At 37.6% G+C, this 5,476-nt stretch overlaps 1 pseudogene; it reads left to right on the plus strand.

The window, feature by feature from the left end:
- Positions 1–4,624: 4,624 nt before the first annotated feature.
- LOC101590754 lies at positions 4,625–4,934 on the plus strand (annotated as a pseudogene).
- Positions 4,935–5,476: the final 542 nt, after the last annotated feature.

The following is a 5,476-nucleotide window of genomic DNA, read 5'->3' on the forward strand; positions in this document are numbered from 1 at the left end:
GATATTAAAAATTTAACTTCTGGGGCTACATTTGAAAGCCAAAAATTCAGTATCACATGCCTAATTCTGGTAACTGATCAACAAATTTGATGATAACAATACATAATACAATAACCATTGTTAACTTTTTGTTCTTGTTTTGAATTTCTGTACCATTTTTATTCTATGTTGCTTTGTTTTTGTTCTTGTTTTTGTTTTTCCCTCTTTAAAATAAAAAAGGATTAGTAACAATGAATGCATATTTTTGAAAGTGTTTTTATATCATAATGAAATTAACAGATAACTGCACATTGAAGACATTAAAATGTATGATATAAAAGGTGTATGTTACACAGAGAAAAGTATATTTAATGTAATTAACACACAAACAGGTAAACTAAATATTACTGTTCAATGTATCTATAATGTTACTTTAAATTGAAAGCCAGCCTGTTATCAGAAAACTTTATATAACTCAGTAACTTTCAACATTCATGACCTAGCATTAATTTGAATAGAAGTCAAATGATTATAAAGGCATTTATAAATGCTTAATACTTAATGAATTATGCTATTGTTATAGCATAAATGCTTACTAAACATTTAATGTTTTTCCTACCAAAAAAAAAAAAGAACATATTTTGTTTTAAACCTTTAATGCAATCACTAGGAGTCTACATTAAGCACTGCCTAAATGTAAATCTCAGCTGAACTTTTGTCTCCCAAGCTTTGTAGAAAACCCTAGAGTAGACCCAGAATTAAGGAACTGTCCACAGCTTTCCTTGCAATCAGCCATAAAGATATGACCAGACCCTTGCTCCTTCAAAAATGCCATGAAGTCCTTCTATTACTTGCTTTTTAAAGGCATCCATCAAAAGGAATAAGAATTTGAAAAGAAGTAGAGGAAACAGAACTCAGAAGTACATGATTAATCTGTTCTTACAGGGACTACAAATGTATGAAAGCTTAGTAAAAGTTGGCAGCCACAATCTTTCTAGAAATCAATGCTTGGCTCAATTTAGTCATACACACACACACACACACACACACACACACACACACACACACAATCACAATCACATGCTCCTCTTATGCCTTAAATTATTTGTTTTAATTTTCAGGAGTGAAAACTGAATTTAGTATACTGAACAGGAACTAAGTGATATTTTTAACTGCAGCCATACTTTGCTCTCTGCCTCACATGCCTCCCTAGGTGAAATCCTCATTATAGGATCATCACACTGAAAACCTCCACACCCAAGGAGGCACCGGTCAGTCACTCAACCTGGCCTTGATGCAACCAAGGGAGATGCCTGTGCAGCACGGCCTACTGGCTTACGGTAATATTTTTGTAAGTAGAAAGAATATGTTCTAAAATAAAACTTTAGGGTCGGGGATATAGCTCAGTGGTACAGTACCTGCCTGGCCAGTGCAAGATTATGAGTTTGATTCTGGGTATAATAAATAAATATAATAAATTTATAAACCAAGAATAGTCATTTAAGTTTATTAAGTACAGTGGTACCTAAGTTTACAAACTTAATCCTTTCTACAATTCTGGTCACAAACCAAAGTAAACAAGAACCGAATCAAATTCAAGAGTTGCGTTTAATGTTAGCCTTATGGGGAAATTTAATTCAATTCTCATCCAATCTGGTTTGCAACTAGAACCATGGAAAGAAGTAAGTTTGTGAACCAAGTTACCATCATATTGTATACTGTAGATAACTGTATGAGTTATATTTTTATAGTACAGTCAGAGCAGTAGGCTTATTCACATCAGAACCATCAAAAACACCAGAGCTATAACGTTCAGTTAGCTGTAAGATTACTAGGTCAGATTTCTGGCTCAGTTCTACCCTGAGATTACCATCATACAAGAGGGTCATCATTGATTGAAATGTCATTTGGTGGCAAATGGCTGGATACAAGGTTCTTGACTGAGGGAGAAATAAAAATGTCCAGGTTAGGTGGTTAGAAGTGAAAGAACACTGGCATCCCAATACAAGTTCAAGCCAAAGCAGTATGTGGCACTAACTCCCATTATACTGTAGTTTTAAGTGTGGATACAAGAATATTTTAGTTTTAAAAAAGCAATCAGTAGAAAAGTATAACCACAAGGTATAAAAGTAATGATATATTAATATGCTGAGCTGTAAAAGGTTCAACTCAACAACTTCTAACAATTGCCAGTTCTGCTGATAACCCACTATTATTATGGATATTGGACTATCTTGGGTTTTTTGCTTAATTCAAGTACCTACAATCTTTAGACTGGCTTCAAGTATGTAAAGGTCCTTTAAAAACTTCCAAATAGAGCTTCTCTAACTGCAGAGGAACATCTATCCCTGACAAAACAAAACAAAAAGGAGGGATATAAATAAAAGACCATTTTGTAATGAAAAAAAAAATAAATTTGTATACACAAGATAGTTAGGATAGATGTACAGCTAGTTAGTTCAATGAGAAGAAAGGTTTGTACTAACAGTGTTTAGACAAGAGAGCATGTCTACATCTTGTCCTCTGAATAACTACTACGAAGACAACAATATGCAATGTATTAATTATTGTATCTGTCATGCTAACCTGTTTTGAAACTCTTCCACTGCTATTTTATCTTTTTTTCTCATTAAAATTAATAAAAGATAAAAAATAGGTAATATACCAACCATTGTTAACCAGCTATTCTTGTTCTGAAAATCTGTAACATGTATTATTTTATGTTACCCTTTTTCTGTCTTTGTTTGTAATATTTGTACTTTTGTTTACTTTTCAAAATAAAATAAAACTTAATTTAAAAGAGGTAAAATAAAAAAGCAATCATTATGTGGCTCAGATTTGCAGTTTTAAGTGCCTTTATCACCATCTCATAGGACCAGAGATACAAAGACCAAATGCTCCCTGGGAGAAAATGAGTTCTCAATGAAAAGCAGAGAGAAGAAAAATTCTTCTAAACTCTGGATGCCCTGGAAGAGATATTCACCCAACACAAACTGAGAATTTGACTCTGATGACAAAAGAATCACACTGTAGGCGGGCAGCAGTCAAAATACTTGCAATTCGTGTGCTCAACTTGAAATCATTCCAATACAGCTCAAGTCAATAAGCAAATAACCAAACATCTCCCAAATATCGGGCAACCAAAGTAGGGCAGAGACCACCATTCCTCACCCACGGGAGCATCTCTGAACAGCAGTTCATGTCACTGTGAGCTTAGCACCCCCCCCCGCCAACTCCCACCCCATGACCCATGTCTCCAGCCTTGACCTTACCACTGAGCTCCAGATCCAGGGCTCTCACCCCCTCCTTCACCATCATTTCGAAATTTAACAGGCATCTCCAAGCTAACAGAGATACAAAAGAACTCTTAACATTCCCATGATTTTCTAAGCTCAGCTTCTCATATCCTCAAAACTAGAATTTGGCCATATCTTTATCATTAATTTCTTTTGCTTTTTCCTGCCCTTCCATCACACCCCATCCATCAAACCCTGCTGACCTAGCCTCTGGAAGCCAGCAACTTTTCTCCGCCAGCACAGGCACCACTGCTGTTACCGTCACATACTATATCATATGGGAATCTATAAGAACTTTGATCTGATCCCTTGGCTCCCTTCTTGCCGGCCTCCCACGAAGCTACCACCATGACTTCTTTTTTAATTTTTTTTCTTTTTCAGTACTGGAAGATCAAAGTATGACTTTGTGCTTGGCAGGCAGACACTTAAGCTGCTGAGCTACCCCTGGCTAAGCATGACTTCATTTATTCATTTATTTATTTATTTATTTATTTATTGCATTACTGAGGATTGAACTCAGGATCTTGCACTTGCCAAGCAGGTACTTATGCCACTAAGCTGTACCGCTGGCCAGCATGAATTCTTTACAACATAGAAAAGGTGAAACTCCTATCTCATACCAAGGTCTGTAAGATCACTTTATGTCTGCTGTTCTCCAACATTTTTTTTTTTAAACCACACTGACCTTTCTTAAACATGACAAATAATACCTGATTAAAGAATTCCTGATTTGTGACTCCTGACTAGGAGGTTCCTCCCTCTCCATGAAGACCACTGACTTTTTCTTTACTTGGGTCTCAGTTCCAATCTCACCTTAGAGCTTTCTACAGTCATCTTCCTTAACACACTCGTCTCCACCTCCACCTATGTCACGGCCAATCACATTATCCTTCACTGTGCTTAAGCACATCTGAAATTATGGCAAAACCCTGGTTTCTGAGCATAATTTTTCTGGAAACATACCTCTAATTGAAAGCACTTATATATCAAAGCAAATTTCCCTATAAGAAATAAAGGAAGCTCAAATAATTCATTCCACAACCCAAAAATATGCATACTAAAATGATTACAGGGTTGGCCAAAAAGCTCAGTGGATTAAAGCGTCTGCAAGCAGGGGCCGGGGGTTCAATCCCCAGGCCTGCCACACCATCCTCACCCCCAGGGTGCCCTGAGACAGCAATTGAGACTGGGCATGATGGCGCATGCCTATAATCCCAGCTCTTGAGAGGCTGTAAACAAGAGAATCACTATGAGTCTGATCTAGTAGTGAGACCCTGAACACCCTGTAGACCCTTTCCTAAAATACAAAAAAAAAAAAACCCTGCACTTAAGCCCTTCCAAAGGTCATGATGGGCAGCAAGATGGTGTCTGCCAGCTGGGTCATCCAGGCAGTCAAGCCACATACACCATTAATAAGGTTCCCGGACAGAAGAGACAATCCTAAACCCAGTGTATCAGAAAGCTTTGAGATCTGCAGGGATCCCATCTCACTCTTCTGTAATTTCAAGGCAGTCTAAAGGGAATAAATCACCGGACCTGCTCATGCATCCAGATCCACCAGACACTGCAGAAATAATAAAAACGCTACCTCAGAAGTACAGAAGGAAACTGCTATCTCAAGAGGAAATGGAGTTTGTCCAACGTGGAGGTCCAGAATGATGACTGTGGCCGCTGTTTGTCATCAGACAGATTATTTTTATGATGAAGGACTTCCAAAATGACTTATGAAAAGTTGTATATTAAATAACCTTAATAAATGTTCTACAAAAACAAAACCAGAAAAAACCTTGCCCTTACCTTGAAAACCTCATGGCTGGTGTAAGGGAGACAAGAGAGAACAATTGTGCACGTAACCACGGCTATCTCTTGGCTCCACGGAACCATTTGGTGCAACTTTAGAAAGGAATCTGCCTGGTGGCACATGCTTTTGCCTCTTTTTCAGGATTTCATGAAAATGGGACATCATGCTTTCATTAAACAGATTCATCACACACACTGCCACAGTCATATTCAGGTGATGCTTTCCAAAATGTTTGTACTGTTTCCCATACTTTATACATCTCCTCAATCTCATTTCAAGTGAAGATGTCTCTGCCCATTTTTCATCCTCTTCTACAGATGAGATATCCTCCATAACCTCTTGCTGTTGAGAGACATCACCCACAATCTCTCAGCAGGAGACAGACAGAGAGAGGTAGGGG

Source organism: Octodon degus, unplaced genomic scaffold (genome assembly GCF_000260255.1).
Source record: "Octodon degus isolate 3935 unplaced genomic scaffold, OctDeg1.0 scaffold00095, whole genome shotgun sequence".
Lineage (NCBI taxonomy): Eukaryota > Metazoa > Chordata > Mammalia > Rodentia > Octodontidae > Octodon > Octodon degus.